Source organism: Sarcophilus harrisii, chromosome 5, assembly GCF_902635505.1.
Source record: "Sarcophilus harrisii chromosome 5, mSarHar1.11, whole genome shotgun sequence".
In the NCBI taxonomy this organism is placed as follows: domain Eukaryota; kingdom Metazoa; phylum Chordata; class Mammalia; order Dasyuromorphia; family Dasyuridae; genus Sarcophilus; species Sarcophilus harrisii.
Genome location: NC_045430.1, coordinates 148,613,165 through 148,638,514, shown reverse-complemented (window position 1 = coordinate 148,638,514; position 25,350 = coordinate 148,613,165). Strand labels below are relative to the sequence as shown.

Below are 25,350 nucleotides of genomic sequence, written 5' to 3'. Positions count from 1 at the left end.
CATAGATCCACAGACTAAAACAATCTTATATATTCTGGTGTTTCTAAATAAAAATAGCCAGATTTATATAGGTCTTTAAAATTTACCATATATTTTCTCAAAATAATCTGTGAAGTACTAGTATTGTTATTTTAAAGGTAGGAAATCTGAGAAATTAGATAAAAAATCCAAAAATCTGAAATTTAAAATCTAATATTTAAAAATAAGTACATTTTAATTTAATCCTAAAAATTTGATTGAAAATCTAAAATCAGGGGGAAAAGTAATTTGCTTGAGATTACAAAGCCCATAGGTGTCTGGTAAGTTATACAAGGACTAGTATTGCCATTTTAAAGGTAGGAAATCTCAGAAATTAGAGGCAGGTAGGTAGTTCAGTGGATAGAACACCAGCCCTGAAGTCTGGAGGATCTGAGTTCAAATCTGACCTCAGACATTTAACACTTCTAACTGTGTGACCCTAGGCAAGTCACTTAACTCCAATTCCCTCAGAAAAAAAAAAAAAAAAAAAAGAAAGAAAGAAAAGAAATCTGATAAATTAGAAAGATTGAAATCTGAAATTTAAAATCTGATTTAAAAATCAATAAATTTTAACTTAAAATTTGATCAAAAACCTGAAATCAGAGAGATAAATAATTTTCCTGAGATTACAAAGCCCATAACTGTCTGAGATGATTTGAACCCAGGTACCTATTTTTTTTTTTTTTTTTTTGCTGAGGCAATTGGAGTTAAGTGACTTGTCTAGGGTCACACAGTCAGGAAGTGTTAAATGTCTGAGGCCAGATTTGAACTCAGGTCCCCCTGACTTCAGGGCTGGTGCTTTACTCACTGCATCACCTAGCTGCCCTGAACCTAGTTTTCTTAAGGTAAAGGCCAGTGCTTTTCTACTCTCATGATCTCTCAATAAAGGAGAGATAGCACAGTGTCTAGAATGTTGAATTTGTCCTCAGGAATCCCTGGGTTGGATGCTATTATCCCCCTTTTGTAGATGAAGAAATTAATGCCAAAAGAAATTAAATAATTTGTCCCAGCTCCCATAGCTAATAAAGTGGTGACAATGACATCAAGAGGCTGATGTCTAGACTTGCTCATGAGTTGGATTTAAGTGAGGCAGAGCTGGGCAAAGTCATTGGCCCCACTCTCTCCTCCAGAGCCCTCAGAGTCCATACTAAGCCAAAAAAATCAAGAAGGCCAGTAATGGCCCAGCCAGGTCCTTAAGATCAAATGAAATAAAAAATAAAGTGTTTAAAAACTTTGAGTACTAATAAATGCTAGCTATTTTCATCAAGGATACTTGTTAGTAGATAAGTTTGTTTAAATTACCTGAGCATCCCAAACTAAGAAAGTTAAGTATTTGACTCTTTTCAAAGTAGAGTTTTGAGTCTATTAAAATTAATGGGCTTTGAGCTGAGGGGAGATTTTCTCTGACTCCATTCCATCAAGGGGTTGGTTCATGGATTCAGACAACCCTCTCCCTACCATCCCACCCTCCCCAGTATCATTGGATATCTGAGGCTTAGGCTTTTGCTCTTCTATAGAAGTTATTCTTTGACTCCTGGGCTGGAATAGTTATCATCTCTCCATCGTCTGTGCGATGATTGTTTAAGTGTTTTATATTTTTTTCTCAGTTACTCCTTATAACATCTTGCAGGCAGGTTGCTGTGAAATTATGAGGCTTATTAAAATGCTCATCATTCAGAGGCCAGTAGGGACATCAACGAAGTCACAGACATCACAGTGAAATTAAATTAAACTTAGTGGTTAAAAACCAGTTTTCTTTACTAACAAGGACACTTGACAAGGATGCTCAAACCTCTGGGGGAAAATCCAAAGAGTTTTGACTGGCCTCTAACATATACTGAAAATGTGAACCTGGGCAAATTTCTTAACCTCCCCATGACCCTGTTAATTTTTTAGGATAAGAAGTTGCGGAAAAAGTATCAAACTGTACTGATGGAGGAAATTCCTCACTGCTGGTGTTGTGAGTGACTGACTATTGATGGAAGCACCCTACACTAAGGAAACACAAGCTCAATCTCTTTCCTTATCCATTTATCTACTCATATGGCCATTACTCTCAATTAGACCCTAATTTCTTTCACCTGGATGACTGTAACAGCCAAGACTACTACCATCTAGCATATACATAACTCTTTTAAAGTCTGAAAGTCCCTCTACAAATATTACTGTTATTGTTCCCATTTAACAGATGAGGAAGGTAGGCAAATGGTGAGTGATTTGTCCAGTCACACAGCTAGTGTCGGAAGTTTATAGGAACTCATATCATCCTGACTTCAGACCTAGTGCTCTTTCTTATTGTATGTCCTTTATTCTTGAAGAAGACTATGACATCAGGGAGGTAATGCCGTAACATGCAAGTGAATTGAATTGAAGTGAGGGAAGGTTGTATAAAGTCACCAGTCTCATTTTCTCCTTTAGAGTCTTCTGGATCCAAAAGCAAAATATAGATCAGATGAGTGGAGATGATTTTTGCTCTGTCTGCTACTGTACCACCAATTATAATGGCCTCCTAAATGGTCTCTCTCCCTCTACTGGATTCCCACTTTAATTCATCCTCTTCGTAGCTGCCAAATATTGTTGTTCAGTCATTTTTCAGGCATGTCCAACCCTCGGTGATTCCCTTTTTTGGTGTGCCAAGGGAGAGGGAAGGTTTCTTGTCAGAGACGTTAGGGTGGCTTGATATCTCTTTTTCCAACTCATATTCCAGATGAGGAAACTGAGACAGAATTAAGTGATTTACTCAGAATCACACAGATAGTGTCTGAAGTTGAATTTGAATGCAGGTCCTTCTCATGCCAGGCCCTGTGCTCTATTCACTGTACCACTTAGCTACAAAATAGATATTCATAAATCATAGGATTTGCTTGAGTCATTCTTTACTCAAAAAATTTTAGCATCTTTCTTATTAACTTTAAGCTACAATTCCACTGTTGAATATTTAAAATTCTTCCCAATTTGGAACCAATTTATCTTTCTGGACTGATTTCATATTTTCCCTCTTTATTCACTGTAAGTGTTGGTCAAATGAGTCTATTGTTGCTTTTCTATTCACGACATGCAGCTATGCTTTTGTCCGGAATGTTTTCCCTTCTCATTCTGGTGTCTTTAGCGTCTTTTAAAGTTCCTGCTCCAATAGCTGGATCAAACTAGGTGGAGCAATAGTGTTGCTCCAGTGTCCAGTGTGACTGTTCAGAAAGGCAGCTTAGAGGAGTGGCTCGGGGCTTGGAGTGAGGCAGAACAGGGTTTGAGGATGCCTGGTCTTTTTATATCCCTCTGCAAATCACTCAGTTGTTCCCTGGTCTCTTCAACTTTTGAAGGACATACATTTTGGAGTTGCTGCTGGCAATGAAGTAATTGCCAGGAGCTCCCTTCACCAATTCGTTCACAGGCTTGGTTAAAGAAAACAGTTTTGGACAATTTTTAGAGGGAGAGAAGGGAGGGTGGATTTGCTTATCTGTGTCTAAGTTATTTCTACTCAATAGAATTTAATTTTCTTGAAGACAGGTATTATTATTATTATTATTTGTTTGTGTATCTTTAACACCTAGCATAGGGTTTGTAGGAGTTTCATATTCTTATTAAATTGATTTCTTAGCAGCAAGGTGGCAAAATAGAGAGAGTGCTGGATCAAGAATCAGAAAAGTGTAATTAAATTCCTGCCTTACAAATTAACCATGTTTGTGAAGCTCTACCAGCTTCAGTTTCTTAAACTGTAAAATGGGGTAAAAGCAACTACCCCCCAGAATTGTGAAAATCAGATCAGATAATATATACAAAGGGCTTTTCAAAACTTAAAGAACTTGTATAAAGGCTAGCCATTATAATCATCTATAAATTTCTCCCTCCCCCTATATATTAAAGCTCAAACATTTAAAAGAATATATTTTCCCAAGACAATGTTTTCTTAGGTATGTATTCCAAAGATTTGATCAACCATTCTGAGCCAGTTTTCAGCAAATAGAAATCCTTCAAGCACGAGCAGCCACTATCTTCTCTTGCTTTACAAAAGAAATTGAAAGGCTATTCCCTCAGATGTCAGTTCGCCTTTCAGTGTCTTAAAAATCTGTCCATGAAACAGTCTGTCAATCAAATATATTGCATAGAGAAAAAAAAATCTCTATTATTAACTGAGCTGAGATGTTTCAAGTGACTGACAATTTCCTGTTTTCATTCTCCTCAAACACTCAAAACAACAGAATCATGTTCAAATCTCTAAAAGAACTTGGGAGTCAGAGTATTTTGGGAAGGTGTAGTCTCTGTGATTTCAGTTTTCTCAAGAAACACAACTTTTACAGAGATGGCACATGCGGAAAAAAATACAGAAAGTGTCCTACTAAAAATACTCTGTTGTTCTCTTTTGAGGAATATTTACATCATCCAGTCCTGAAGGTCTGCAAGTCAACTCTCCAGTAAAATGACTTCATCATCCTTGTGCAAAGCAAGCAGCTGAGAAATGAAATGAGTCATATTGCCCAGGGGGGCAGCAGTCAGATGGAAAAGAAATAATGCTTTCTTTATAGCTGATCAAAGAGACAGACTATGATTTGGTCTGCTATATAGAAAGAATGCTCAGTAGAATTAAGAGATGAGGGTTTGCTTTCTCATTCTACTGAGAACACTCTCTGTTTCTTAGGTAAGTCATATGAACTGCTCTAAAGCTATTTTTTCATTTATAGAAAAAGAAAAATTAATCCTCGTACCACTCTCTCACAAAATTGTGACCACAATGTTTTGTGATAGTAATTTGCTATAGAAAATTGCAGAATTGATTTATTAAGTGCCTACTATGTGGCGGTTATGGTGCTAACTTCTTTCATTTTTTTGTTTTATTTTCTATGAGAAAAAAAAGAAACTGATTTCTTCATGTTTCATATAAATACTCAATGAGTATGTAATAAATCAGTGGTATCAAATTAGCAGCTTGTAGGCTTCATACAACCCAAAACACTTCCCAAGTGCTGCCTGAACCAGATTAAAATGTAATTGGGAAATATTTAACCAAACAAATAAAAATCAGTAAAATATAGATAATATTACATTGAAAATCAAAGTCAATATGTGGTCCACAAAGATCCCCATATATGGTTTGTTGTTGAGTTGTTCAATTGTGTCTGACTCTTCATAACCCCATTTGAGGTTTTGTTGACAAAGACACTGCAATATCTGCTGTTTCCTTTTCCAGCTCATTTTACAGATGGAGAAATTGAAGCAAATCTTAATTGAAGCAAAGTTAAATGACTTGCCCAGGATCACATCACTAATCAGTGTCTGAAGCTGGATTTGAACTCAGGTCCTGCTGACTTCAAGACCATTGCTCTAACCATTATGCACCTAACTGCCCTATGTATGGTCTAGTGGCTCCCATTTCTATTTGATTTTAACATCATTATAATATATATTAGTGATTATTCTTTCCATTGTGTAGGAATCCATATAATGTCAAATAATCTAGAAGGCTGTCAGGTAATTTAGGAGGACTCCTTATTAAAGAAGGATATAGATAGATAGATAGGTGAATGGGTAAATTGATAGTGGATAGATATCTGAATGGATAGAAAGATAGGTGGATGGACAGATAGATGGATGGGTAGATGGATGAATAAATGGACAGATAAATAAATAGATGGTTAGATAGATATATGGATAGATGGATGGATAGATAAACCATGTATTAAACCCTTATAACATTCCAGACACGTATGACTTGCTGGGCATACAAATATATTCAAGCAAGATAATCCTTGCCTTCAAGAAGCTAGCATTCTAACAAAAGAAAATAATACATAAGGGGAGAAGAAAAGGTAAAGACATGTGGCATGTTACAACTAGGAAATGATGTGGTTGACTGGACCACAACAAAATAACCAGAGTTAAGTGATCCAGAGACAGATTCTAGGCTGTCAGTGAAGAGGTGAGGTGGTAGTCCAAGTAGAGGGGCAAGACATAGAACAGTGTATGAAGGAGTGGATGCTTAATTAACTAATCAACTGACAGGATCAATTTTAATGTGCTGTCAGCTGATAATTAGTTGATGATTGATTAATAGACTTTTTAATGTTTGGCTATCTAATAATTAGCTAATAATTATCAACTGGTCTTGTCCAACTCTTCTTAGACCTACCATATTCTAAGGCACAGACAGATTGTGAATCATTTTGTTGCAGGTGGTACTTAAATCAATGAGATTGCAGATCCATAGAAGCGTCTCTCACATTTTATCTATTTATCTAAGTATCTGCATCCACAGCTACCTTAATAGCTAAGCAACAGTGTGTGCAAGGGCCTAGTCTACATGCTACACCTTCAGCACAGTTTTGCAGTTTTCCCTTTAAATTTTAAAAATCAGATTTCATTTTCATCTCAGCAGCAAGAGAGAAAGAATGAATTGAGTACAATAGTGGAAGAAGATTTTGCTGTATTTGGAATTCATATTAAGGATGTTGCTCATGAATAAACAAAATGCTACTATGAAATGCCAGGATTTTTGATGTTTATATTTGTAATAAGAAAATACCTTTTGTAGGACAGAAGTAGGAATTTTCCCTGGCTCTGGAAAAAGAGCTTTATTTATTCTTTAAAAGACCCTTGTGAATCAGTCACAGTTCCTTTCTCCTTTCAGAAAAAGAGAACTCTTCATTTATACTTTACATGGAATGACCTATAGCTGTTGATTCCCTTCATTTCCAGATTAGCCAGTAGCCAGTGGCTGGGTGTGGGATTAGTCAGCATTCTAACCTTTTAAGAAATCAAGATTCCAAAGGGTTAAGGGTAACTTATGGTTAGATTTAGACACCACTATTTCCCAAAATCATGTTTGCTTATATTAAAATGAAAAAAAAAAGTTGGGTGTGTGTGTGTGGAGGAAATGGGGGGAAAGTCAGCAGATGGTTTTGAAATTTTAGAAATAACTTATTTTATATTGCCTGAGGAGCTGGGGAAGGTGAAAAGAAAATGTGTTATTTTATAGCTCTTAATGATTAGCTCTGAAATACTGGGTGAAATGGCAAGACTGAATTAAATTTAAAATAGACAACACATTTTTGGTGCTGGAGGGTGTAAGAGAGACATTTTTTAAAAGAGTGGAGGCAAGGAGTATATCTCTTAGTTCATTGAAATCTGCATTTTCTTAGCTTCAACAAAGGTTTGGTCTTGAGATCATACACAGAATGTACTGGAAAGCATGTGCATTTTGACAGGTTTGTTGCAGTGACCACATTGATTGTTAGACTTTGTGCCACAATCCTTAACTTCCTCGGTTACTAGTAGAACATGTAGCATTTGTTGTGTTTAGAACAGATTTTAGAACAGTCTTGTTTTTGCCTGTAGAACAACAGCATCTGGCCTGATGACAAGATTACTGAATCTAAAGCCAGATACCCGGAGTTCAGATTTCATCTCTAATCTGCTATCCATGTGGCTTCAGGTAAATTACTAAGAGATTCTCTGAAACTTAGTCTTTTCTTCTGTGAAAGGAAGAGGGAGTGGAATTCCTTACATAGTGGCTCTAACTTTTAGGATCAGGTTCCTCACCAGCCCCAACTCTCCATGGCATTTGTTTTTAGTCATCTATTTTCTAATATTTAATTTATAGCTCATTAATGCGTTGCCATGTGATATGGTTAATTTATAGTTCTTCTGACATCATTAAATGGTAAACTTCAGCTCTATAAAGCATATATGTAATGGGTGATTGGATCATGTTTAAACTACCTAAAATAGTATCAATTGTGTGGAAAATACTAGGGGACCTGCTTCTAGGAGATGGGAAAAGTTGTGGACATACTGTGCTGCTCTGCCATATGGGTGGGAGCAGCCTTTTCCAAGGACTGTGTAGTAGAAGAGTCAAAAATCTTTAAAAGAATTTAACTAAACAACTCAGGTGGCCTGCACTTACATGTGAGGATGAACCACTCCTTCACTCTCAGCATGCTAAGGGGAACAGTCCTGAGAGATGTGTTCTTTTTTCCCCCATTAGGCCATTTGGTCCAGAGAGTCAGGCCTGGTTTTTTGGCCTTTCTTTCCAACCATTCTAGGTCCAGAGAGTAAAGTCTCTGACCTGGGAGCTAAACCCCCAGGGATCAGGGATCCAGGCCAGAGGTTGCAGCCAATCCACCGGCAAACCCTATGGAACAAAGACTTGGGTATTATACCAGATTTTGGATTTGAATTTTCTAGGACTAATGTTATGAGGGAATTGAGTATTAGACCATAAAGCCAATCATCCTCAGAGAATGATGCAGTAAATGTAAGGGAATTATGTCCCCAGGGGATTGGGGGAAATGTTTGTAATTTTGTTCATACTGTATCTTTGAAGTAAAAAATCTCTTTGTAAAAATGAATCCAATTTTAAGTGGTTAAATGGAGCTGATGTGCTAATGTGCTAATCACTGGAACCCTAAAAATGAGGCGTTTCAGCTAAGTGACCTCTTGGCTAGAGTGCCGGAATGGAATCAGAAACACTCATCTTCCTGAGTTCAAGTTTAACCTCAGACACTTACTAGCTGTGTGATCCTGGCCAACTCACTTAAGTCTGCTTGCTTCAGTTTTCTCATCTACAAAATAGGCTGGGGAAGGAAATGGTAAATCACTCCAGAATCTTTGCCAAGAAAACCCTCAGTGGGTCATGAAAAGTTGTACATGACTGAATAATAATATAACAAACAGTAACAACTTTCTTCTAGCAATCAAGCAGATAGATAACCTTATTCCAGAAGTTAATGAGAATGAAACATTCCCCCCTCCCCTCTTCCATCATGGGCAAGAACATAATTTATCATTATCTTTCAGAAAAGATGTAATAGTCAGTTGTAGTAGAAAGAAAGATAGAATCAAGATTTATATTTAAATCCTGTCTCTGAACTTAAGTTACCTCATGCATAAATTAATATTTGCACTATTTAACTCATAGGGTTGTTGTGACAATACTACTCTGTCAATTTTAAGGCAATATATAAATATGAGCTATTATTACTGTAATAATTCAAGAAAAATGCTGGGAAGGAATTTAGAATAAAATGCCCCTTGAGAAGGCTCTATTGATTTATTTGAAATGAGGGAAGTCAGTATTGGCCATTTCTCCCAGTACTTATAATGTACCTTACTGATATTAAATTGTTAACCAAAATCCATTTATACTTTCCCATTATTTACAATACTTCTCTACAGTCTTTGTAAAACTGTGGCTAAGGAAAGAGGAGTTTTATTGTATTATTGACATCTGCCCAGCTAATTCACTTGAGACTTGATTATCGTGGTGTTTATTCAATTCGAAAAGGACAAGAGCAGATTGGGCAGGAGGAGCCGTGCTTGTAGTCAAGGTAAGAATAAGTGGGCTGTTGAGACTTTTTTACAGTCAGGAAGCATCCTGTCTAGTGATGCATGTTCAGTCCCATTATGGCTTATGATAGGAAGTCAAAAAGGAAATTTTAAAAAGGAAGCCTAGATTCTTCACTGGCAGATGGATCAATGTAGGGCATGAATGGGATAGGTCAAAATTTGTCTCGATAAGTATAGTTGCAGTGAAATGTCAGTATATATATAAAATATAATGTGTCCCAGTTATTTCAAAAAATATTAAGTATAGCAAAACTCTAGTCCTGAAAAAAAAATTCTGGGAAGTCCCTTGGAAATTGTGAGAGTTTGTTTTTAGTGTAGAAAAGAAGTGATGGTTTTCAGTGTTGCAGGGTTGAAGTCATTCTTGGCCTTTTATTCTTTTCCTAACAAAAAGATGATCTATCTATCTATTTATCTATCTATCTATTTATCTATCAGCATCTTTCATCCTCTGCATTTCTGTGTGACTTAAATCTTTGCCTTGTTTTGGTGCTAGAAAGTAATAAGTCCTTTTTTGACCTCTTTCTCTTCTTCTTCTTGTCTCCTTCCTAGCATATCTATTATTATTTATCTTATTTAATGTTTCTATTTATACAGAATATCTGAAATGCACTTTTGCCATTTGTATCCCCAGCTCCTAATGATAGCTTGCAATTATATAACATCTGAATATTTGTGAAATACTTTACATAAGTTATCTCATTTTATCTTTACAACAACTCGATAAAGTAGGAGTTATTATCTATTCCCATTTTACAGATGAGGAAACTGAGGCTGAGAAAGATTAAGTGGCTTGCTCAGGATCACATGGTTACTGTGTTTCTGAGGCAGGATTTAAAAACAGGCATTTAACTAATGCTTGTTGATAGAGGGTTCTCTCCTATTCCATTTTCTTTCTCCTAGGATCACAGAATGTTATAGTTGGAAATCATTCAGCACATCCTCCTTGTTTTATGAATGTTAAAGCTGCTGCCCAGAGACATTCCATGACTTGTCTAAATTCATAGTGGCAGAAAAGATAATCTATCAATTTCATTGTTCTAAAGCTCCAAATTGAATACTCTACCATCCTTCTTCTCTTTTGGTGCCTTTTCTCACCTAAATATCCCTGGGCCTTCCAGCTAGTACTTTGATGATGTTCCCCCCATTCTATTCTAACTTCTCCCTATTCTTGTTCCAGAACTGTCCTCTCTCTTTTAGACATTTCACTCTTCTTCTTTTAGACTTAAATATACCTCCTATTCCTGTGTTCCATTCATTTTCAGCTTTACTAGAGCTACTCCAATAAAATCAACACAACATGGTGTTAATGACTGATAATGTATTAATGATTTATATGTTGGCCCCCTAGAAGAAAAAAAATATTGCATTTTGCATTTTAGACAAAATGTGCCTAAAATATTTCACTAAATTTATCATTATTCTAAATACAAACCACTTCTAACTTGGAGAGGGCAATGTCCAAAATGGCATATGTGGTTTGCCCATGAACTCAGGCATCTCTTTCTACCCCAAGACAATTTTAGTGTACATTTATAGGAATCATTAGTTGGAAAGTGTTATAATATCTTAAAAGGCAGTTCCAAAGTTAACATTCCAGAGCAAGAATGCCTTTCTTGATTATTTCCCTCCATCAAGGATAGAAGGGAAAGGCTTCTTTTTGGGAATCTATATTTAGGCATCAATTACTTTGGGAGGCTAAATTCTTATTTAGAGAAGCATTAATCCATTTCTCCAAAAAAGCCCTTAGCTTTTGTTCTATTTAGTTTCCTCAAAGTTAAATCTGGAAAAGATTAGAGAAATATTTATTTCTTAATATGTGCAGTTGAGCTAAAAAGAAGTTTCAAATATGCCTGATATATGACTGATATTTATTGACTGTCTGGTTAAATATATTCTCATACCTTCTATCAAGTAACATTTTATACTTTAAAAGGAAGTATGATATGGTGGTAACATTTGGGGACCATGGCAAGTTCGTTCTTTTGTTTGTTTTTGCTTTTTATTTATTTATTTATTTTTTTTGGAGTTGGTGGAAGGGATATTTTATCACCTTTCAAGAGTTGATATAATGTTGGTAGTTGCTTATTCTTCTTAGGACTGCCTTTGCTAATAGGCTATATCTGACTGGGTAATAAAATTGCCTTCCCTCTCTTACATACCATGATAATTACAACAAAGTCTGCTCACACAAGTTATAAATCACACATGGCCATTTCATTTTGAGTGACTATTTTTACTTGGCACCTAAATGGCAATTCCAAATTGCTGTCCCCTCATTCAATCCTTCCATATCAGAACTGGCATAAATTTAGATTTAACAGCTAAGATTGTTCAACCAAGAGTTACAATATAATATTTATCAAAGAAGCCATCTTCCCCTGAAGTTCTATTACAGTATCTTATGGAGGAGAGCTGAGCTTCTTGAAGTGTATGACAACTGAGTCCAAACTATTTCAGGTTCCTCCCATTTGAATAAGCTTTTAGTATCAGTCAGATGTGAACTGCAGGTCTGTTCTTTGTGGACAAGCTCAGCTACATTCCAAGAAGCTCATTACCAGAAGGCTATCAACCAAGTGATGAATTTTTAGGCTGTGGCAAATTATGAAGATTATTTACTAAGTCATGGGAAGATTGTGATCTGCTTCAGTGAAGTATGAACTCATTTTGATCAAATTATAGATCTTTGAAGTATTGCAGAAGTAAGGAAAACAAAAACAAGGTTTTTTGAGAGGATGGTAGTTATTATTAACATTATAGTGTAATAAAAAGGGCACTGCTAGATCTGGAGCCATGTGCGGATCATAATTGCCCAATCTGCAAGAAAAACCACTGAGGCAGAGCTCTAAGTCAATGGCACTTTATTAAAGAGTTCATGGTTCCCTCCAATTAAATGGACTCCAGCACTTTCTCATAATCTGAGATGCCCCTTTCTTCTAGGGCCTTATTTTTATAAGACTTGATACCAGATTTGATACTTGAATGTTCTAGAGGGACTACACAAAATAGAGAATCCTTGTGGTTGACAGACCTTGTTTTGAGGGCAAAAAATAATGTATCAGCCAAAAAAATGATATGCCAGCAATTTGGATTGAGCGAAACATGGGGCCACTGACCAAGTGGTCATAAAAGAGTCATAAGATTGTCACAGGCTCATGTTGCATAAGAGATAGTGGTCCAGAAGTATAAAAAATACATTGTGAAATTTTCCATGAAATTGTATCACTTCCACCATATTGGACTTGGTCACCATAACAAGGAAACACAAGGACAGAGGTCCTTTAGTTAGCTACCTATGATTACACAAGTGAATTTACAATCTGCAGGGCACAGCTCTAAGTCCTAATATAATTTCTACCTCTATGAAATCATATCAAACTGATTAATACTTATGGCAATAGAATAAGGGTACAAATGAATTATTTCACACAGTCAAAGACCTGGGTGTAAGTTCTAGTTCTGTAAGTAAGTTCTGTAAATTCTAGCATGACTCTGGGAAGTTATTGAACCTCTCTGGTTTCAGTTTTCTTATATGTAGAATGAGAACAATAACTCCTCACCTTGGGGGAAAAGTACTTTAAAGAATGTGCATGAATGAGGGTTATTCTGCTTTTTTGACAGAGTTATAAATAATGGGTGAGTTCTTAGAATTTTATCTAGTAGGCAGGGCAAGTGAATTAAAGAAAACATTACAGGCTCAAGTAAGAATTTCTTTGCTTTCCAATATGGAAGACAACTGAATATAGATCTACACTCTCTTCCTTTAAGGTTTATTCCTGTATCAGGCTTCATTTCTTATTACTTCTGCTTGCACTAAGTTTATTTACAATGCTTAGTGAGGAAAAAATGAGATGTTCTTACCATGGTATAGACAGTCAATGATTTAGCAACATTTAACTCTTGCCAATCAGGGGAGAGAGTAATTTCCCTTCTTTCTATTTGGAAGATTTTCTATTTTTATTGTTTCATGTGCTTAGCTAAGTGTTCTTATCTTTCATCCAATTATTCAGAGACAGACCCCTTTAGAAGATTCAAGCTTGTGATTGTTCCTTATCTACCTATCAGCCTGAGCTTCTTCTAATGGAGCAAATCTTCTAGTGATTCAATGCAATTCAATTCTGTATGACAGACATCTATTAAGCTCAATATATATTCAAGGCACTGAGTACTGGAAATATAAGGACAAAAAAAAATCATTCTTTTCCTTGAGGAACTTACCTTATACTAGAGGATATAATATCTAAATAGATAAGTAAGCAAAAAGTACATGCAAAATATTTTCATGAAGAAAAGTTTCAATAATTAATGGGATCATGAAAGATATCTTGTAAGCATCTGAATTGTACTTTGAAGCAAAGGATTTTGGGAAGAGAAGTAAGAAGAGACACCATTTCAGATGACAGAGTGTGAGTAAAGAACAGAGGCAAGAGTTGGATGATTTTATATATAAAGGGAATATCTATCAGGTCAGTTGACTAAAAAGGAGAGTATGAAAGACAATTTAGAATGGCTTATAAATATATGACATATCTTTGAGTGTGTGTGTGTGTGTACACACGCATTTGTTGTTGTTTTATTTTGTTGTGTCTGACTTTGTGACTCCATTTGGGATTTTCTTGGAATAGATACTAGAATGGTTTGCCATTTCCTTCTCTAGTTCATTTTACAGGTCAGTAAACTGAGGCAAACTGGGTTAAGTGAATTTCCCAGAGTCACAGTTAGTATTTGATGACAGATTTGAATCCATGAAGATAAATCTTCCTGATATGTATGTATATATATACACATACCTCACTAGACATACACATATGTGTGTGTGTGTATATATATATATATATGCATATATACACATGTATTAGCAAGATACATAATTCCTCCTATGATGTCAGAGCAGATTTTAGTTACCCTACCCTTTGCTTGTATTCTTTGCTGCCTTACATTTTCCTAAAGCATTTTGTTTGATATTTGTCTCTGTCTCATTGTCTCTATCTGTCTCTTTCTTTATCCTCATTCCCATTTTCATTCTTTATCTTGTTTAAGCACCAGGTAACATTGCTCCAGTGGTTATAGGCTCCTTAGTCACTAAAAAGGAACTCAGTTCTGTGAAGTTCTGTGATCTATCTGGTTCTACCTATTCAGGTAAGTATTATACCGGGGAAATGCTGGGCTCTCAGTGTTTCTTAGGGAATAGGCAAGGTTTATTATTCTAACTCTGTCTCTCACTGGGTGGTTACACTTATCTTGTTAGTCTATTGGATATAGTTAATGTGCATTTAGCTAATTATAATGAGTTTTGAGTCCCCAGCTGGGAGAAGCTCCATTTTTTTCCCCCAAAGCAGCTATATTTCTCTAAACTCTATTAAGATAGTATTGCAAAAATAAAATAATAAAATTGCAATAATAATAAATACATAATTTATAAAAATAAAATATAATAATAATAAAATATAATAATAAATAATAATAATAAAACATATTACATGACCAGATGGAAACATTTACATACTTATACTGTAAATATTTGCATATTTTATACTGTATACTCTCTCTGTATAAAACAAATGCATATAAAACATTTAATGAGTGGGTACATATATGCAGTCTAGACTTAAACTGCTCCACAAATATATAGACATATTTAGAATCCAGGGATTCCAGGAACTAGAGAGTTCAGCAGTATTCTTCTAAATAGTGGGGAAAGAATAGCTATATGGCACAGTGAATAGAATATGGGGTTTGGGCAAAGAACATCTGAGTTTAGATCTGACCTCTGGTATTTCCTAGTGTATGACCTTGGGAAATCCATTTACTCTTTTCAACTGAAAATGGGAATAATAATAGCACCTACCTCCCAGAATTGTTGGGAGTTTCAAATAGACCTAGCACATAGTAAGCAATGGATAAATGTTAGCTATTATTGTTAGCTTCAGCATTTAAGAAGTAAAAGAAATAGAACTCAGTTTGTAAGTACTGCTCAACTCAAAGCTTGGAGGTTTGAAAGGGAAAATAGTGTATCAGAGGTGGGCAGCTAGGAGAAGTCCAGGAGCCAGAGCTGACTATGAGTGATGTTATGTTTCCTTTCACATCATGTCAAAGATAGAAACTTTCAGTCATTTTTATAACTGCTAACTGTAGCTAACTGTGTTCATTGGTTGGATTGATTGACCACTCCTCTTCAAGTGTACATTTCTGAAAGAGTAAAGAAAAGTGCAGGCAGGGATTATTCTATTATTTCCTTCTTCCTTCTGTATCACAGTACTTAGAATAATACCTGACACATAGTATGTGGTTAATGAATTCTTGTTGATTGATTACTCTGTTCAACATCTTGTCTGTTTCATCACATACTTTAACTTTCCTTCTCCTCTTTAAAAATTATTTATTATTTTATTTTCCTCCAGATATATGTAAAAATAACTGTTGACATTTGTTTTTAAAACTTTGAATTCCAAATTCTCTTCCTTTTTCCCTTCCCTTACCCTTCATGAAGAATGCAAGCAATTCAATATAGGTTATATATGTGTAGTCACATAAACATTTCCATAATAGTCATGTTTTGAAAGAAATCATAGACAAAAACACGCTCAAGAAAAATAAAGTTTAAAAAGTGTATTCAATCTGTATTCAGACACCATCGGTTCTTTTTCTGGATATGGATAGCATTTTTCATCATAAGTCTTTCAGAGTTGTCTTGGATCATTGTATTACTGAGAATAAAATAGCTAAGTTAATTCACAACTGATCCTTTTACATACACAGTACATTTCATTTTGCATCAGCTCATGGGAGTCTTTCCAGTTTTTCTGAGAGCATCCTGCTCATCTTTCTTATAGCATAATAGTATTGCATCACAATCAGATACCACAACTTTTTCAGACATTCCCTAATGATGGGCATCCCCTCAATTTCCAATACTTTGCAATCAGAAAAGAGCTGTTATAAATATTTTTGTACAAATAGGTCCTTTTCTTATTTTTTTAAATCTCCTTTGGGATACAGAACTAGTAGGTCAAAGAGTATGAGTGATTTTATAGTCCTTTGGATATAGTTTCAAATTGCCCTACAGAATGATCCAATCAGTTCACAACTCCATCAAGCAGTGCATTAATGTCTTATTTTTCCGATATTTCCTCCAATATTTGTCATTTTCCTTTTCTGTCCCATTACACAATTTAATATGTATGACAAAATACCACAGAATTGTTTTTTCCACACTAACAATATTTTATTTTTTCCAATTACATGTAAAAATAGTTTTCAGCATTCATTTTTGTAAGATTTTGAGTTAATTTTTTCTCCCTTCCTCTAATCCCTCTCCTTTCTCCCTATTCTTCTCCCTTCTAAAGACAGCAAGCAATCTATGTTATACATGTGCAATCATATTAAACATTTGCATATTAGTCATATTGTAAAAGAAAATTCAGGAAAAAAAGGGAAAAACCCACAAGAAAGAAAAAAAGAAAAAAAAAACAAATTTCAAAAAAATGAAAATAGTATGATTTGAATGTGTTCAGTCTCCATAGCTTTTTCTCTGGAAATGTTTGACATTTTCCATTGCTTCATATTTTTTCACAGTTACCATTGCTAATTTTATTTCCCTCCCTTCTATTCCAACCCCACCTCTCTCCTATTTATTCTATTTTCTTTCTCCTTTTACCTTGTTCCTCTTCAAAAGTGTTTTGCTTTTGCCTACTCCTTACCCCAACCTGCCCTCCATTTATCACCTATTCCCTTCTCCTATACTCTTTTCCTACTACTTTCTGTAGGGTAAGATAGATTTCTATACCAAAAGAGACCCCAAACTGAAAACTCCAGGAACGTCACAGCTCTCAACTCAAGAAGAAAATATTGCAAGTAGCTAGAAAAAAAGCACTCAAATATTGTGGAGCCAATTAGACTAATACAGGATTTAACAGCTTCTACATAAAAGGATCAGGGGGCTTAGAATATGATATTTGGGGGGCAAAGCTAGTATTACAACCCAAAAATCTGCTATCCAGAAAAATCAAATTTAATCCTGCAGGGGAAGAAGTGGATATTCAATGAAAAAGAAGTCCTTCAAGCATTCCTAAGGAAAAGACCAGAGCTGAATACAGAATTTGACTTTTGAATATAAGACAAAAAAAGTATACCAAAGATAAACAGAAAAATGAAAATCATAAGATACTTAATAAAAAGATTATTTTCTCCACTGAATTTTTGTATCTTCTTTCCCATTTGATCGATCCTACTTTTAAAGAGTTTTTTATTCAGTGAATTTTGTGCCTTTGTTTTTCCATTTGACCAATTGTGCTTTTTAAAGGACTTTTTGTATTTTTTTGTGCCATTCAGCCTAGTGTGTTTTTAAGATGTTATTTTCCCATAGCATTTTGGTGTGGCATGTATTTGTCTTCTTTACTAAGCTGTTGACTCTTTTTTCATTCTTTTCTGCCATGACTCTCATTTCTCTTCCCAATTTTTCCTCTGCCTCACTTACTTGATTTTTAAAATCCTTTTTGAGCTCTTCTATGGCCTGAGACCAATTCATATTTTTCTGGGAGACTTTGGATGTAAGAGTTTAGGCATTATTATGTCCTTCTGAATATGTGCTTTGATCTTCCTTGTCACCATAGTAACTTTCTATGGTGAGATTTTTTTTTCTGTTATTTGCTAATTTTCACAGCCTATTTCTTGACTTTTAATTCTTTGTTAAAGTAGGTCTCTGCTTCCAAGATGGAGAGCATATTGTCCCATACTTCAGAGGTCTTGTGTAGCTATTTTCAGAGGTACTTCTAGGCACCTGCAAATTTTCAGTCCTTCCAAGTTGTTATGACATAAGGAGAGGTGAGTTTATTACTTTCTTCACCTGTGTTGTGATCTGTGAGCAACCACAAGCACTCCTTTCTGCCCTGAAACTGTGATCAGGGTCTCTGTTCCACTGTGGTCACAAGCTTTTGTGTGCTGGTGCTTCTTTTTGGTCTGGGGCTGCTACCTGGGTCCTTGACTTGGATCTGGATATAGGTAAAGTGATAGAGTCCTGTCTCAGTGCTAGCAAAGAGATCCCTATAATCTCCTTTTCATCAGCTGTTTGATTCTACTTAGCATCTTGGGCTGAGCTCTGGAAGTTGTTGCTGCTACTGCAGATTCAATGGTTCTCAAGGCCTGTACCTGGTTTACTGGGGCTGGGGCTGGGCTGGCATGTTCTGTGCTGGGCTGTGCTCTATTCTCACTCTGGTGTGACAGACCTTTCTAAGTTGTCTTTGGCTGGAAAATTATTTCATCCTGAACTTTGGTGGGTTCTTGTCCTCCAAGAATTGCTTTCTGGCATTATTTGAGGGTGTTTAGAAGGGTTCTGGGGAATACTCAGGGGAGTCTCTGCTTTTTCTTAGCTATCTTGACTCCATCCTCTCTTTCTTCTGCTCTTAAAGAACTATTTTCTTTTCCTTTGTTTTGTGTCACTGAACTTTGATGACTCCTCTACCCCACCTATCCCATAATTATGAAGAGAGGGTGCTGGTGGAGTGAAGAAACTACATTTGTATCATACTTAGTTGGAAAGTTTCTGAGAGAGTGCAAAGCAGGATAACAAAAACTCTCAAGTTCATGATATGTAAGGATCAATAGAAGAAAACTGGAATATTTTAAGTAGAAAAGAAGATTCAGGGAGGGCATGAGAACTATCTTTAGGTATCTGAAGGGCTGTCATATACAAGAACAATTAGACTTGGAAGACTGGAACAATAGATAGAAACTGGGAGGTGGGAAGAGAAGTAGCAATGATATCAGAAAAAATAGTTCCTAACCATAGACCTGTACTTAGAATGGATGTCTTCAAGAATGGGTTGACATTCTGGGACCATCTTTAACAGAGGATAACTGACCACTTATTGGATGTCTTACTATGTTAAACTAGATGGTTCCTGAATTATCTTTCAACTTTCTAACCCTGTGATTTTATGATTTTGGTCACCCTAAAAAAGGATCATATATTATGGTTCTAGAAGAAACACTTGGAAAAATGTTTCTGAACTAAAGAAAATACATTTAGAACAAAAGCTCTGACAATCTGGCTCAAAGATAATGAGTGTGATTCCATATTGAGGAAGTCCCCTATGTCTGAAGTTCTAGTTTTTTATTGCTCTTTTCCTATGTATTATAGGAAACTGCTAGCACTCAGAGAAAAAAAATGAACTTAACCCTTCTTGGTACTCCCTGAGAATAGCATCTCCTGCATCATGATGAATGGGCAAGGAAATTTATTATTGGGAGATGTTCCTGACTTAATATTCATAGAAGAATGAATTGTGCTAATGCAACAGGCATATAAGACCTAAAGTATGACTTATGAAGGAGAAAATGGCTCTTGATATATGAAAAAAAACCATTTGAATCTCTATTTTCTTTCTTGGCATATGTCCATAGAGTTTAAAGAAGCTTATCTTAGGCTACATACTTATCAGCCCACTGGAAATTTCGAATGCCCTTTTATAAAGTAGATACAGTTTTCTTATTTTGAGCACATCGTTCTTCCAATGGGCAACTTTAATATCTGATGATTATTTTTGGTCATATTTCTCAAAAATGTTAGAGTAAAAACCAAACTGCAGACAGCATGGTACAGAGGAAAATACAATGAACTTGGCTAGGGTTGAAATCTCATCTTAAATTCTCAATGTGACTCTGGACAAATTACCTAATCTTTCTGAACTTCTGTTTTCTCATCTGTAAAATTCTTCTATATCAGGGATTCTTAACCTGAGGGCCTATGAACTTGGAAGGAAAAACTTACATTTTTATTGAGAGGGGAGTGGGAAAGAGATAGAGAGACAGAGACAGACAGAAAGGGAGGGAATAGAAGAGGTAGAAGAGGGAGGGGAAAGAGATCTATCTATTTGTTTTAAGACAAAGCCATATCTTGTAAAGATCAAATGAGATAATGTATATATTGTGACTTGCAAAAATCTAAAGTACTCTATAAATGTCAGCTACTGTTATTATGAATGATGATTTCAGGAATGTTCTGGGAGGTAGGAACAGAACAAGATGGCAAGTGGTCAAAGGGCTACTTTTGAATACAATAATTTCCAGTATGATTCTAGAGGAAACCAAGAGGTCCAACGCACAATATTCATTTGGTGGCCATTGGACAAATACCCCTTCTTAAGGAAGCCCAGAAAAGCAAGATTTGAGCACAACATTGTTGGCTAAACAAAGTTTTGGACAATTATTTCCTCAAGAATAAGTCAGTTCAAACAGTACATTCGAGCTTTAGTTATTTATGACTCTGAGATTTTCAAGTGAGTGTGATTGCAAACTCTTCTCTTTTCAATGAGCCCAACATCCTAAACCAACTATTCTTTTTATCTCCTCTTCTGCAACTTCACTATGTGCTCCACTGGAATCTAAATGCTCACTACAAGAGATCCTCCCTCCTTAACTCCACCTCTGGGAACCACTGTTTGGGTGCCCTTTTCTGAATGAAACCTTCCCTGGTCTCCTGCAGTTACTAGTGCCTCTCACTCCTCAAAGTTTGTATTTGTCTTGTATGTGTTTTTATATATCTGTATATGTTTCCTCCATTAGAATGTAAGCTCCTGAAGGTCACAGTCTTTTTTATTCCTAGTGCCCAGCCCAGTGTCCAGCATGCAGGTTATATTTAATTAATGGTGGATGACTCACTGATATACAGACAATGCTGAATTCTCCATCAGTTCAACAGGGCCAGTATGGATCTGATGATTTCATGACTTCTTGTCCGCTCAATAGCTTCCCTTCTCCAGAATTTTGTACTGTGACTTCTGGGGCTGGAAGGAATTTTTGTTGTTGTTGTTGTTGTTTTATCCCAACCTACAATAACCCATAAATGCTTCAAACTGAACCTTCTTTCACTACCATTTTGAGTTTCTGCATCTGGCAATACCTGTTCGCTGTTTCAAAGGGTATTTATTGACCTCTCTGAGGCTTTTTTTTTTTCAGTGACAGTCTCTCAAGTGACTCTGTTAGAACATGTGTTTGTATAACTGATATTTAGCTCCATAACCCTTCCGTGCCCTGCCCTCTACAACTCTGTCCTCTGGGTCCCTTGGCAACATGGTCATACTCGCTCCTTTGGGTTTGAACAGCTGATTTATGCATCAGACTTTCTGAATGCATCATATTGTAGTTTTTAGTATTTAAACTGCACATTATTCTAGTCACAATAGCAGATGTGACACCATCAAGTTAATAAGGCAGATGAGTAATGTTGGCTGAGGGCAGGTTGATTGTTCTCCATTATGAAGTCAGGCACCGAGATGACAAAAACAGTATAGCAAGTAATACAAGCAAGAAAATAGGTAAATACTGTGTTTTTAGAGAATCAATTGGTAGACCCTCCACAAGGACAGAGCTCAGCAACAGTAATGTCAGGAATATAGACAATTTCCCTTCCATGGGGCTTCAAGGGCTTTTTGTTCCCTCCCACCCCCGACCCTTTTGCTTAATTTTGTATCTTTGCTCTTAGATCTCATGATCAAAGAATCAGCAGAAAAATGTTCTTTAATCTCTTAAGAATATTTCTCCAATGTTCTATAATTATAAGTTTAAAATAAAGCAATTAGAAAAATAAATTAACACATGACATACACTCAACAAATCTGGTCCACATAATCTAAGAAAACTTTATTTTGCATCCCACAGTTGTCTAAATTCTCCTCTAAAGTTCTATTCTGATGCCTCATTGTGTAATGAGGAGACTGAGTTCTTAAAATTCTATGTGCTGTTTTTCTATAATTTCAATTGTGTCCAATTCTTTGTGATCCCATTTGAAATCCTCTTGGCAGAGATACTGGAATAGCTCATTTTACAGATGAGGAAACTGAGGCAAGCAGGGTTACATGACTTGTCCAGATTCCCATAGCAAGTAAATGAGGCTGGATTTGAAATCATAAGCCATCTTTCTGATTTCAAGTCCAATGTGCCCTATCCACTGTGACACTTAGCTGCCCTAGATTTTATATAAGCCAGCACAAATTCTGAACACTCTTTTCACCAAGGTATAAAGCTTTGGGGTATAGGATAGTATCAAAGAGAATGGGTATTAAAGAGCTTAAAACAAGCCAAGTTTTGGATGTTCCTTGCCGTAAGTTTGAACATCAAGGGGGAATGTTTTTGGCCAGAAGGACTCATAAAATCAGTCATTTACTTATGGAGGAGAACCTTTGTTCTCCAACTGTGGAAGGTGGCCATACAGATAGAATCTCCCCCATTCACTGTACCATCCAGCCATATGGGACCCATTGTTCTTCACATACAACCAAGAGTGTGCAGATAAATAGTTAACAACTAGCTCACAAAAGGAAAATATATGCACGATACACTTTTAAGTTTAATCTTTATTATGGATATATTACCATTATTTTATTAAGTTTAAACAATCAAGAAAATAATAATAAATCAAGTCCTGATTTGTAACTTTTGTTGATTTCCATGCTGCACATGATCACAATAAGAATTTAACAACCACCTTTCAGGGGGCCAGTTTGAGATGACTTTGGCAAACCCCTGCTTATGATGTTCCCTTTCCTTTCTCTCTGCCTTTATATAAACTGTCCCCCATGTCTAGAATGATCTTTCTTCTTATCTCATGCCTTAAAAATCTATGACTTTCTTTGGTGTTTAGCTCAAAACCAGAAAGTCTTTCTCAGTCCTCTCCATATACTAGAACTTTTTTTTATAAGATTATTTTATGTTTCACATATTTAGGTACCTATTTTCTCCCTCATTTCACACACTTTGGGGGGTTATGGACCTCTTTGGCAGTCTAGGGAAGCCTGTGGGCCTCTTTTAAGAATATTGTTTTTAAAATGCATAAAACAAATTACACAGGATTACACAGGAAACCAGTTATATTTATATAAAGACATTTTTTTTTTATCCAAATTAACAACTTCTGCAGTAGAATTGGAGCTCCATGAGGACAGGGTCTTTTTTCAATTTTTCTTTATATCCTCAGCATCATGTACTAAATAAATGGTTGCCAATTAATGGCAATCCCAGATAAAACACGGTTTCAGTGTTACCTACATCACTTTTCTTTCTCTATGGGCTACACTATGAAACCTTATGCTTCAAACTGTCTTAGGGCAGCTTATCTATATTACTTAAACCTTATTCACCTCTGCCTGTCCTAAAAGCTGGGTATTTGAGCCTTACCCTGTAATTAAGCATCCATTCATTTTCTAAAGGAGAAATTCCCAACCAATGCCAGCCTACAGTCATAGAATGTAGGACCAGTGATAAACAAATAAAATGTGGGACCAGATAGACACCTTAGACAGCTAGCCCTCCAATTACATTTTACAGATAAGGAGACTGAGACTCATTCAGTGAGCCTCAGAAGTGATTTGTCCATAGGCACAGAAACAGGTAGTAGCAGAACAGTATTCAGATTCCTTGGATCTTCAAAACATGATGACGTTTTTAGAGCTATGCAGTATTTTATTTGGAATTGAGTTTGTGTCTTCTTTGCCAAGTGTCAAGGACACGAATACAGTGCCCTGTTACAAAATGAAGGGCACTTACATCAAATGAAAAAAGAGAAAGTGTTAGTCATCATTTCATTTCCAAAGTGTTCCTTGATATCAAAAGGGGAAAAAACGATGACTTGACATAAAACAGATATTTAAAAAAACTGTTCAGAATTTTTCAAAATCATCTTTTTCTTTCATGTGGGGTTTGAAGCATTTTGCCCCCTGCTGAAATTTCACTTTCTGTTCAGCTTAAATTTGTATACTTGCTCTGAGGCCAGATCTGATGATTGACACTGAATATCTCCATCATTTTGGCAGGACCAATTCTGCATAGCTTGCTGATCATATGGCTTTTTGGGGAGGAAATGGTTTCAAAACAGAATCACAAGGAGATCACTAAAATTAGAACCAAGAATATTTCTGACCTTTCCATATTAAATTCAATTTGATGGATGCTTATTATGGGCAAAATACTTTGCAAGGACCTAGGGATAGAAAAACAAAAATGAAACCATCTCTTCCCTCAAGGAGCTTATGTTTTACTAGGAAGAAATGCAACATGCTCACAGGTTTGAATCAATTCAAAGTAATTTCAAGGAGTGTTTATTAAAAACTAAATGCAAACTTTGAAAAACCTAAGGATTATGTAAGACTGAGGTGAGAAAGAAGTATATTTCACTCAATAAATGTTTATTGATTGATCAACTGATTAACTTCCATGGGGGGTAAATGATACAAAGATATGAAGGCAGAAGTAGCAGGTCATATACACTAAGCATAGTGTTCGAAAGTACTCAGCAGATAAACTACTATGGGATATGTAGAAAACAACATAAAAATAAGATTAGATGCTTTGTGTAAGTAGGTTAGGTGCTGGAGAGAACTCTTATAAATGATATATTGGTAACAAATAGGTACTGTAGTGCAGAAGTACCAAATATATGGTATGCACTTCTCTTGAATGGCTCCCATGTGAGGTTAAAATAAAGAATTATTAAATTATTAAAAATATTTGCCTCAGTTTCCTCAACTGTAAAATGAACTGGAGAAGGGAATGCAAACTACTTTGGTATTTGTGCCAAGAAAACCCCAAATGGGTCCATGGAGTTGGGCATGAATGAAATGGCCTAACAAGAAAACAATAAGAAATATTTAACAACATAAAAATGCAACAAAACATAAGTAATGTTAACATATAGTTTTCTAACTTGATATATATCTATAGAGATACCTATATGCAGTTTAGAAATCCCATTTTTATTTGTTTTAAATCCATAATATTGTAGCAGCCAGTCAATAAATTAGTATTTATTAAACACTTACTGTGTACCAGATGTTATACCAAGTAGTGGAGATATAAATAAAAGTGAAAACAGCTTCTTCCCTCAAGGATCTTGCATTCTAGAGAACTTGATTTGAAGTCAGAGACCTGATTTTAAATCCTGTCACAGACACTTGTTAGTTAAGTGGCCAGTGTAAATCTATGCCTGTTTCCTCTTCTGTACAATGA

The 25,350-nt window shown here is 35.7% G+C and overlaps 1 protein-coding gene and 1 long non-coding RNA gene across 4 annotated transcripts in view; one reads left to right on the top strand and one right to left on the bottom strand.

Moving 5' to 3' along the window:
• LHFPL3 (LHFPL tetraspan subfamily member 3) overlaps positions 1-25,350 on the bottom strand; it is a 686,319-nt gene that overhangs the window by 199,161 nt on the left and 461,808 nt on the right. The window lies entirely within an intron of this gene.
• LOC116419338 overlaps positions 6,277-25,350 on the top strand; it is a 93,019-nt gene continuing 73,945 nt past the window's right edge. For both annotated transcript variants that reach the window (XR_004229619.1, XR_004229618.1), the window contains exons 1-2: positions 6,277-7,441; positions 14,392-14,490. This is a non-coding gene — a long non-coding RNA (uncharacterized LOC116419338). The remainder of the gene's footprint in view (positions 7,442-14,391; positions 14,491-25,350) is intronic.